The sequence below is a fragment of the Corella eumyota genome, chromosome 6 (genome assembly GCF_963082875.1).
Source record: "Corella eumyota chromosome 6, kaCorEumy4.1, whole genome shotgun sequence".
Classification (NCBI taxonomy): Eukaryota; Metazoa; Chordata; class Ascidiacea; order Phlebobranchia; family Corellidae; genus Corella; species Corella eumyota.
In genome coordinates, this window is record NC_137495.1 from 9294605 (window position 1) to 9306815 (window position 12211).

The 12211-nt window shown below is 30.2% G+C and overlaps 4 non-coding genes across 4 annotated transcripts; all 4 read right to left on the reverse strand.

Annotated features, from left to right (window-relative positions):
- Positions 1-8289: 8289 nt before the first annotated feature.
- On the reverse strand, positions 8290-8405 carry Trnal-caa (transfer RNA leucine (anticodon CAA)). Its single transcript has 2 exons — positions 8368-8405; positions 8290-8335 (listed from the first exon to the last, which is right to left on the reverse strand). It is a non-coding gene; the product is annotated as a tRNA-Leu (tRNA).
- Positions 8406-9439: 1034 nt separating this feature from the next.
- Trnag-ucc (transfer RNA glycine (anticodon UCC)) lies at positions 9440-9511 on the reverse strand. Its single transcript has one exon. It is a non-coding gene; the product is annotated as a tRNA-Gly (tRNA).
- A 1148-nt stretch (positions 9512-10659) lies between these two features.
- Positions 10660-10775, reverse strand: Trnal-caa (transfer RNA leucine (anticodon CAA)). The gene is made up of 2 exons: positions 10738-10775; positions 10660-10705 (listed from the first exon to the last, which is right to left on the reverse strand). It is a non-coding gene; the product is annotated as a tRNA-Leu (tRNA).
- Positions 10776-11809: 1034 nt separating this feature from the next.
- On the reverse strand, positions 11810-11881 carry Trnag-ucc (transfer RNA glycine (anticodon UCC)). The gene has a single exon. It is a non-coding gene; the product is annotated as a tRNA-Gly (tRNA).
- Between the last annotated feature and the right edge of the window lie 330 nt (positions 11882-12211).

Here is a 12211-nt window from a genome sequence, read left to right on the forward strand (position 1 = left end):
TACCAAACAAACTTTGTCCGCTTATCGTTTAAAACCAGCCAACGTTGATTTGACGCAGCCTGTTCAAGTGGCAATACTCAATAAACGTGGAAGATCAAAAACAAAACAAAATTAACTGTTAATTTTTAATTTTCTTGTAATTTTTACTACGCTTCTGGGGGGGAATTGTGTAGCCCACTACTTTATTTACATACGAAGCGTAGTATGTGTGTGTACATTATATGCATGTTGTTATTACCTTTTTCCAAATTACTTTAGCGTCCGGCTGTTATCTTTTCTTCATTCATTCTGTAATTTACAGTTAAACTAGTAAGACGCTTGCTCACTTCTATTTAACTGCTATAGTAGTGCAAATATTTAATTTAAAGCTGGCAATTTCGTTTTGCTGAACGGACGCCACCTAACAAACATGGATTTGGACATATTAAGCAAAAAGCACGAAAAACTATTAAAATCCAGTTGACTTTACATTCGCGTTCGAATTTTGAATAAGCTGTTGATTACAGCCGGAAGATAATCAAGCCTAATTTAACATAAATAATAAGTTTACAAATCTTCGTGGTATTTAAATTTTAACAAACTACCAACTTCATTATAGTAAAATAATATTAGGCATTACTGGCAGTTGAGCCCAGGATCTCTTGTTTTCGAGACAGACGCTTTACCTTTAAGATACAACGCCTTCGTGACTAAAAAGTACTGGTTTGTGTTTAAACGTTTTTTTAAAACAAGTTAAAATTTGTTATTACCTTTTTCTGAATAATTTAACCAGGCGTGTTGTAGTCGTAAGAACACTTGCTACACCACACATGGGGTCGTGTGTTCAATCCCCATTGCTCTCGTGCTGTAAGAAGAAATCCAAAATGGTAGAAAGGACTTGTATCTTTATTGCCTCATGACTTGAATTTTAAAATTGTTGCCAATAATTTTATTTCACTTATTAATGAAATAAAAAAAACTAGGATTTGAATATACTGGGACAATTAGAAGCAATAGAATGAAGGGATGTCCACTTTTATCTGAAAAAGAATTAAAGAAAAAGGGCCGCGGCTCTTATGATGAAAGAGTCGAAAAAAATTTAAACATAATAGCTGTAAGACGGTATGATAATAAAGCCGTAAATCTTGTATCCTCCTATGCTGGAATTGAGTCAATTGAAAGTGTTCAACGGTATGACAGAAGTAAAAAAAAATTATGTTTCAGTACAAAGACCTAACATAGTAAAAGTATTCAATAAGTTGATGGGTGGAGTCGATTTACTCGACATGTTGACTTCAATGTACAAAGCCAAAATAAAATCCAGGCATTGGTACATGTATTTGTGGTATCATACTTTAACCATTTCACTGGTAAATTCATAGTTGCTTTATAAAAGGGAACAAAAGGAACTAGGCAACTAAAAAATTTTACAGCTAAGAGATTTTCAGGCTGAAGTTGCATCTGGATTAATAAATGCAAACCAGAGACTCACTTCTCGTCGTTCGTATGTGTCGTCATTAACACCAAGCAAACGATTACGACTTAGTCTGTCAGATGTTAGATATGACGGGTTAGACCATATTCCGGAATGGATGTCAAATTGAGTACGATATGAGCTCTGTAAGCAATCATTAAAATCTATAATGTCTTTTTGTAAATGCAAAACATGCAAGGTTGCTCTTTGCTTCAACAAGACAAGAAATTGTTTTGAGGATTTTCACACAAATTAAGAAACAAAACTGTGTTTTTGTCGTGATGTTGTATCAAAAAAATTTTGTTTTGTTAAAAGAATTTTATTTTATGTGTTTTTAGCTTTGGTCCAGATTTTTTGGAGATGTTGTTTCAAAATATTTATTTTTTTTGAAACAGAATTTTTTATGTGTGTTTATTTGGTATGCCTAATCTAACTGTGGTCCTGAACAGATTTTTTATGTGTGTTTTTAATTGGTATGCAAAATCTAACTGTGGTCCTGTATCAAAATGTTTATTCTTTTATAGTGTTTAACCTAATTCTAATTAAATAAGAACGATGAAGGTAAAACTGTGATTGCAACATAAAACTAGGTAAAAAACTTTCCCTGTGTTGGATGACGTTTTTTTGCTCAAGGTTATTTTTTTTTCATAAAATATATCTATTTTTTTTATGAATGTTTTTTCAATGTTAAAAAAATTGCAATAGGTAAATGGAAAAATGAAGAATTACGCCTTTCTCTTCTTCAAAAGAAAAAGATAAATTTAGAAAAAAACAACAAAAATGGAAAGAAAGAGAACAAGGGTGGAAAGAAAGGAAACAAAAGTGGAAAGAAAGGAACATCAATGGAAAAAAGTTGATCATCAAATGAAAAACTACGCCTTAAAGACGAAATTGTTAAATAAGTAAATATTATTTTAATTTTATTCTTTTTTTTCACCTTTTAATTATTATTTCATGTTTTTTCTTAATATATTATTTTACCACAAATTTAAACTTGTTTTATTTTTATTTAAAGATGAAAACAATACATAAGTATATAAATTAGTATGTATTGTAAAGATAAAATTCAAATTATAACAAATTACTACAAAGAAAAAATAAATATAGATATACACAGTACATATAGTTTTATTAAAAATTATAAATACAGTTATAATATTTTTAAAAAAATTTTAAAATTAAACTTTAACAAAATTATTTGTTATATATACACAAATATATGTAAAAAAGGAAACACAAAAAAAGTTCTTGAAGTAAAAAATTGTGATATAATGTGTTGTCGAAAATAATTGTCACCACGAGCAGCTGCAATAGATTCAATAGAAGGTTCTTTGAAATAAGGAACAGAAGGTAATATGATGTCGTTATGTTTGATTGCAAAATTATGGATAGAAGCAACAGCAAAGACAAGACAATTTTGCATTTTAGTTTGAAGCGGGATTCGGAGGCAGCGAAATCTTTGTTTTATTACAACAAAACATCGCTCTATTGAGCTTCGAGTTTTGATGCGAGAGCGGTTGTATTTTTGCTCAGCTGCTGTGATTGAGTTAGCAAGTGAAGTTAAAAGATATTTTCGGCATAGATATCCCCCATTACCAAGTGAAATTCCTTCTATCATATTGGTGTCAAACATTACAGAAAGTCTGCTATTATGGGTTGAACCAGGCCAATTTTCTACAATGTTAGTTAGTTATTAATGGTTCAGTATCACACACACGCTAGACATTAACAGAAAAATAACCTTTTCTATTTCAAGAAAGTTCAGCTTGGTCCTGATCAGGTGAAACTATGGAAATGTGTGTGCAGTCATTTGCACCAACAATACCAGCAATTGAGTGAAAATTTTGTTTAACTTCAGTTAAGTTTGAAAGAAACTTTATAAAATATTTATTTTTTGCAGCTATGATTTTGCTTATTCTGTAAATTATTCTGCAGGCAGTGGATTGGTGGTATTTAAGAATATCCCCATCATCTCTTTGAAAATGCCTGGTTGCATAAAAGCGAAGGGTTATTAAAAGTTGTGTAATAGGGGGAACTACATATGCTCCGACTTGCACCATCAAAAAAAATGATAGAAAAAAGATTATGTACTTCTACTTTCGAAAATCGATATCTTGCTTTAAATTGAGCTCTATCTAAAACAGTAAACAGGTTATTTTTAATTGGAATTGGACACATTATCGAAATATAAATACACCCATCACTCATACTTCAGTCACCACAACCCTAATCCTAAATAAAATCCATGGCGACTGGACTATTTCAATGCTGCAACAAAACTTTTTACCATTCTTACCATTTAAAGAGGCATTAAAGGTCACATGTTCTATATTCCTTGTGCTATTTTCTTCGACAATTAAAAGTTGTTGAAATCGATTTCTGTTGCAATCGGAAGTTTTTTTTTCCTTAACAGTTGTTCTAAGTTATTTGTAGATAGATGTGCACTCATACATGATTACGGTTTCTTGCAAAGCGACATTTTTAAAACCTTTTCTTCTTATGATAAAATACTAAGTAGACGTTGCAAAAACAACTGAATAGACACTTTGTTCAAAAGATTAAGTCGGGCAAGTCACCAAAGCGAGCTGCTCGAACCACGTGAAATCGGTTGAGTGAGCACACAAATATTTTTTATTTATTCTTTACATAGAAAGTTCTTAACACCTAATTTCTTGTTTAATTTTATCATTACTATTTCACAAATGCAAAAGGGTACACAAATTAAAAATACAGAATTTTTGGTATAGATTTACAAAATGCACATTCCACGTGGTTTTCTTTTTTTATTTAAGTTTTACAAGCCTTAGTGTTTTATATTTGTAAAATGCAAAAAGAAGATAATTAAATTTACCAAACAATATATATGATATTTACAAAGAATTGGGAAAAAGATTGACCAATCCAAGGACTTGCTGTATTAAAAAAAAACGTTATTTACCGAAAACTTAATTGGCGCAAAAATACATAACTTAACAACCCATTACGGCATAATGCACCAGTGTTTGTTGCATAGCAAGTTCTTGTTGAAGGCTGGAAGTAATGAGCGGTGGATGGAGTCTCTGTCGGCATAGGACTGTTTTCCTAATAACTAATATTGTGCAAAATGCAGCAGGTACAAATGATCGCCTTTGCAAAGTCAATATTCACATTAATTTTTTCCCCACTTTGATTTTAGCCTTCAAAACTATTTTCAACTGCAATTTTTACTGAGCTATGGTAGCAGTTAAAAGACTTCTGTGACTCAAAAAGATTATGGCCAATAAAAGGTTTAATTAGCCAAGGAAGGGGATTGGCTGGATCTCCCAAAACTAAAGGGGGAACGCTAACCCCCTTGATCTTAACAGAACACTAAAAATATATATACAAATACTTTATTTTTTTATAAAACGAATTATTTACCAATTAGATTTGTAAACAAAAGTTATATTTACTTTTGGCAAGCTTAGTATTTGTACGAATGTTGATGCCAATGATATATAATAAACAGTAGATGGCCGACTCTTAAAAATATAATGTAAACAAGTGAAGCCAACCATGGAGATCGGAGGTTAAGCCCAAAAAACCATTACGGTGTATAGCAAATTAGGCAATTTTAAGTTTTTTTTGCAATTATTAGTCTATTTTATTTATTAATAAATTAATAATATCAAATTGGCAATGATTTATGATTCAGTAATCTTTTTTAATTTGTTTAGGCTTGAAATTTGTAGGCTGGCATATCTCGGCAAACGGCAGTTTAAACGCCCACAAAGTCACGTTAGTTAACCTTTTTATTGTAATTGATAGCACCAAAGTGTTTAAAAAGACTTAAAAGTGCGACTTATATATTTATTAGGGTAATTAAGTGAAAGCAATCAAAAATGGTATGGAAAAAGAAAATTTTACAGCCATATTTTTGCTTACTAAACTATAAAATTAGACATTTTTAAATAAAATCATTTTAGTCGATTGTTGGCGAAAACCTTTCTTACTTTTTTTTATATAGCTGGTCATATGTTAGGAGTCTAATGTTTAAGTATCTTTTTTATCAACTGTGCAAATCCGATTCGGGTTCGTGTTCTACCTCATGTTCCATTCCAAATTTAAATCCTTTTGTAATGTTGTTTTAGCTCGAGGCCAAAAAACTTTACGAATTGCTGGTTGTGGTCGTAAAAACACCACTGTTATGGCTGCTTCCGCTAGTGGGAAAAAACTACCCCCACTATTTATTTTTCAAGAAAAGCATGTTTAAACAATATGAAACCCATATTTTTCAAAGAAATATCCAAATTATCCATGGCTTCATGCTAATAAAAGTGGTTTGAGCAATTTAAGATAAAACAAGATCATTTAAAAACACTTGTGTTACAGAACCTGAACCTCGATTGCTTATTTATGATGGCCACCTTTCCGATGTTTGGTATAGCACTCTGAAACATGCAAGAAAGCATAATGTCACGCTTTTAAAATTGCCAGGGCACACGACCGATCTTTTGCAACCTTTGGATGTCTCGGTGTTTTAAGTATTTTTCACGAGTCGATCTGCCCCTACAACAATATTAAGGCAGCTGCTGATGAGGGTACTTAGGCATTCCATGTTATCAAACTCCAACTGTCATTTTTTACCAACGATTGCACATCACAGTTGTTCCAAAAGTGGCAGGGCATAATCTTGGTTACAAAAAATGTCTTTTTAACGCGACCCTGCTTGCTTTAAATTCTGCTCTAGAATTTAAAGTAATTGCGTTTTGATGGCGTGAAATGAAAATTTTTAAGTAATATGATATCCTGATCACACCATTAATTGTTTAAAGAACTACAAATACTTCCCTGCATTTCCCTAATAAAAATATTTAAGAAATTAACAAGTATCACTGCATATATGTTAGATATGTGATGCATTGAAATTGTTAATTTTTTATTGTATGTGCTTGAAATAATTTCATGTAATGTAGCCCATGGTGAACCAGTGACGGTATTGGCATACAAGCTGAAAAGTTTCGGATTTGAGCCGTTCGAAAGTCACGCTATTAGCTCTTGAGCCCCGCGTTTACGATAGCTCAAACCACACCCTTTTCTGATAACAATATTAAAAACCTTTTCCCTTAAAAGAATACGAATTTTTTTTTCTTTTAAATAGAAAATTTTTCGTAAAAATTTTTCGTAAAATTAGCGAAAAATGTGACTAGAAAAACCAATCAATTATACTGTTAAAGGGGATTTAAGTTTTGCTTATTCATTATTAAGTAATAATTTTGGCACAGCACCGAGTTTTTTATTGAACAAAAAGATAGTGACACCAAGAGAATGATGAAAGTAATGTCTCAAGTTGTAATTTGAATCGATATCATGATAACTTAAATTTTACCAATTATCCAACAAAGATCAGGATAGTAAACATCCCCTTAATTTTATTGGCATAATTACTTCTTGGGCGTTTAATTAGGTTAATGAACCTAAAACTGTCATATCTCACCTTCTTAAAGTGCTAAGTACGGGTCACTCTGAGCTACCACTTTCCTTTAAACACCACTACGAAACAGACCAAAGAAAAATGGAACCCCTGCTCATATACCTAATTGGAAGACCTGATTAGAATATATTTTAATGACTAACTACTGTTTATTGATAAATATTGATGTGCGTCTACTTTATAAAAATTCTCTATGTGCTTGGAAGGCTCCAATGCTAACCGTTACACAATCGACGCGTACAATAACAGTTATTTAATGAAGCTCTTTAATATGACATAGGATCAATAAAGATAATTCATTGCCTTATAAACTAATCAACTTACGCAAATTTGGAATTTCCATTTTAGCGCATTTAAAGAACGAACGTATTCGGATCCGATAATGTTCAAAGTTTTGTTGGAAATTGCTACCATTTTAGAGTATAAATTAATATCATTTTTAAAGTTTTTTTTTATGTACGACATTGTCAGGAAAGGACAACGGTATACTTCTTTGACCTGCCTCAAAAATATAACATTGCATTTATTGTGTTTCAAATATGATCATAAAATAGTGGTTTAAATTCACAATTTATGAAGTAAAGAATTATAGATAAATATTGTAAAATATTCTGCCGCTTTTGCGTTTACCTATTTTGTTAACTACTGATCTCGCACCAAATTCTGTATATCACAGATTTATTTACAAGATGATTATCAACACAATCGAGCAACCAAACACAACCATTTTTCAGGCTGTTCACTACCTCCTTAAACAACTCATTTCTTACAGTTTAACTTACAAGTCACGTAATACAGCCCACAGCGGATAAAGTGGGCCCAAGTGACTAATGGGAGGGGGCAAGTGACTTAGGACAGATAACACGTTACAATAAACATGAAAATGGCAGATTTGTTATGGTATTCCATTGATAAATGTTTGCTACGTTAAATTTATTGTTTGGTATTGGCTAATTACTTTACCACTAATACATAATTTGGATTCAGACTTGACCTATATTGGTAAGAAGAATATTAGCAATAAATACTTATTTTATTAAATTAGTTAACTAGTACATACCTGTTACATAAAAGTTTTTTTAAATAATCGGACGAGGGAACTTATTTTTACCCTTTAACTTGGTTACTTTGGAAAGGTAAGTTACAGTCAAATTTGCAATTCGTAAAGCTGGTAATTCACTTATAATTAAATACTGGTTTCTTTATGACGGTTAAGTTTAAAATAAAAAGTTAAATTTTTTTTGAATAAATTTAGTTACGTGTTATATCCGTGAACTTCTGAATAAACCTATCTTTATTTTTAACCTGACGTTATGCCAACACTAGCGAAATTAAAAAGTTGTTTATTTAATTCAAAAATCGTGTTTTAATCATATAAAAATATTGTCAGAAGTGGGATTCGAACCCACGCCTCCATTCGGAGACCGGAACACCCATGGCCGCACATCGGCGAAGATTTTATCTTGAGTCTGGCGCCTTAGACCACTCGGCCATCCTGACACATTTTGCATTACGAAACTCATTAAATTAAAGATATCGTGTGGCGAAATTTCTGATTATAATTGGTATTATGGGTTAGTTGATACAAAACCTTAACTTACTTCCTCTTTAAAAAAACGCTAAGCTTACATTATGTAAAAAATTTTTTTTAACTAACATTTGCACATCACAAAGGAAACATAATTTTTCTAGAATATATAGATATACCATAAAAACAAAGTTAAAGCACCATTATAAAAATATTTGCAAATATATTTCATTTAAAATTTACAAAAAATATTGCATTAAATGGGTATTTCCGTTCAACCAGGTGCTGCATTACGAAACTCAATAAACTAAAAATATCGTGTTGTGAAATTTCTAATTATAATTGCTATTATGGGATAGTTGATACAAAACTTTGACTTACTTTTTTCAAAAATAAACGCTTAATTTACATTATGTCCCTTTCTGCTTATTAACGTACTAAATTAATATCAAAGTAAAATGTAATAAGGAAAATCAAAATTTTTATTGTTTATATATTTTCGCTTATTCTCGTTTACTCTTTTATAGGTTAAAAGCTAAACAACTTATAAAAAATATAAATTTTATTTTTTTGCACTTTAAATGACTTAACTTATTCGTAATAAATAAAGCTCAAACTTTTGTTAGAGAGTCCCAAATTAAGTTAACTTATTCCCATTTTTGCAACCAATTTTATGTATTATGTTGGCTTATCTGGACATTGTTAATTATATAATTTATTATATTTTAACTATTTTCATTTTAAAGCACAAAATTTTAATCTATAAGAAAATGTTTCCTTTAATTTTTTTTAATGTTTAATAACACATATTAAATTATTTTTTAATTGTTCACGTTTATTTAACGAATTTTGAAAATCAGAGTCGGGTAAAATTACCAGTCGGATAATGTGGGGTTATATACATTAAATTTTAGCTTTATTGCTACATAAGTTAAAAAAATTATTTAATATCAAACTATGTATATTTTATTATATAATTTTAACACTATTTTAGTATTAAAAATCTTGCGTCGACCGGGAGTCGAACCCGGAACTAGTGCTTGGAAGGCACCAATGCTAACCGTTACACCATCGACGCGTACAAAAACAGTTATTTAATGAAGCTTTTTAATATGACATAGGATCAATAAAGATAATTCATGGCCTTATAAACTAATCAACTTACGCAAATTTGGAATTTCCATTTTAGCGCATTTAAAGAACGAACTTATTCGGATCCGATAATGTTCAAAGTTTTGTTGGAAATTGCTACCATTTTAGAGTATAAATTAATATCATTTTTAAAGTTTTTTTATGTACGATACTGTCAGGAAAGGACAACGGTATACTTCTTTGACCTGCCTCAAAAATATAACATTGCATTTATTGTGTTTCATTATGATCATAAAATAGTAGTTTAAATTCACAATTTATGAAGTAAAGAATTATAGATAAATATTGTAAAACATTCTGCCGCTTATGCGTTTACCTATTTTGTTAACTACTGATCTCGCACCAAATTCTGTATATCACAGATTTATTTACAAGATGATTATCAACACAATCGAGCAACCAAACACAACCATTTTTCAGGCTGTTCACTATGTACCTCCTTAAACAACTCATTTCTTACAGTTTAACTTACAAGTCACGTAATACAGCCCACAGCGGATAAAGTGGGCCCAAGTGACTAATGGGAGGGGGCAAGTGACTTAGGACAGATAACACGTTACAATAAACATGAAAATGGCAGATTTGTTATGGTATTCCATTGATAAATGTTTGCTACGTTAAATTTATTGTTTGGTATTGGCTAATTACTTTACCACTAATACATAATTTGGATTCAGACTTGACCTATATTGGTAAGAAGAATATTAGCAATAAATACTTATTTTATTAAATTAGTTAACTAGTACATACCTGTTACATAAAAGTTTTTTTAAATAATCGGACGAGGGAACTTATTTTTACCCTTTAACTTGGTTACTTTGGAAAGGTAAGTTACAGTCAAATTTGCAATTCGTAAAGCTGGTAATTCACTTATAATTAAATACTGGTTTCTTTATGACGGTTAAGTTTAAAATAAAAAGTAAAATTTTTTTTGAATAAATTTAGTTACGTGTTATATCCGTGAACTTCTGAATAAACCTATTTTTATTTTTAACCTGACGTTATGCCAACAATAGTGAAATTAAAAAGTTGTTTATTTAATTCAAAAATCGTGTTTTAATCATATAAAAATATTGTCAGAAGTGGGATTCGAACCCACGCCTCCATTCGGAGACCAGAACACCCATCGCCGCACAACGGCGAAGATTTTAACTTGAGTCTGGCGCCTTAGACCACTCGGCCATCCTGACACATTTTGCATTACGAAACTCATTAAATTAAAGATATCGTGTGGCGAAATTTCTGATTATAATTGGTATTATGGGTTAGTTGATACAAAACCTTAACTTACTTCCTCTTTAAAAAAACGCTAAGCTTACATTATGTAAAAAATTTTTTTTAACTAACATTTGCACATCACAAGGGAAACATAATTTTTCTAGAATATATAGATATACCATAAAAACAAAGTTAAAGCACCATTATAAAAATATTTGCAAATATATTTCATTTAAAATTTACAAAAAATATTGCATTAAATGGGTATTTCCGTTCAACCAGGTGCTGCATTACGAAACTCAATAAACTAAAAATATCGTGTAATGAAATTTCTAATTATAATTGCTATTATGGGATAGTTGATACAAAACTTTGACTTACTTTTTTCAAAAATAAACGCTTAATTTACATTATGTCCCTTTCTGCTTATTAACGTACTAAATTAATATCAAAGTAAAATGTAATAAGGAAAATCAAAATTTTTATTGTTTATATATTTTCGCTTATTCTCGTTTACTCTTTTATAGGTTAAAAGCTAAACAACTTATAAAAAATATAAATTTTATTTTTTTGCACTTTAAATGACTTAACTTATTCGTAATAAATAAAGCTCAAATTTTTGTTAGAGAGTCCCAAATTAAGTTAACTTATTCCCATTTTTGCAACCAATTTTATGTATTATGTTGGCTTATCTGGACATTGTTAATTATATAATTTATTATATTTTAACTATTTTCATTTTAAAGCACAAAATTTTAATCTATAAGAAAATGTTTCCTTTAATTTTTTTTAATGTTTAATAACACATATTAAATTATTTTTTAATTGTTCACGTTTATTTAACGAATTTTGAAAAACAGAGTCGGGTAAAATTACCAGTCGGATAATGTGGGGTTATATACATTAAATTTTAGCTTTATTGCTACATAAGTTAAAAAAATTATTTAATATCAAACTATGTATATTTTATTATATAATTTTAACACTATTTTAGTATTAAAAATCTTGCGTCGACCGGGAGTCGAACCCGGAACTAGTGCTTGGAAGGCACCAATGCTAACCGTTACACCATCGACGCGTACAAAAACAGTTATTTAATGAAGCTCTTTAATATGACATAGGATCAATAAAGATAATTCATGGCCTTATAAACTAATCAACTTACGCAAATTTGGAATTTCCATTTTAGCGCATTTAAAGAACGAACTTATTCGGATCCGATAATGTTCAAAGTTTTGTTGGAAATTGCTACCATTTTAGAGTATAAATTAATATCATTTTTAAAGTTTTTTTATGTACGATACTGTCAGGAAAGGACAACGGTATACTTCTTTGACCTGCCTCAAAAATATAACATTGCATTTATTGTGTTTCATTATGATCATAAAATAGTAGTTTAAATTCACAA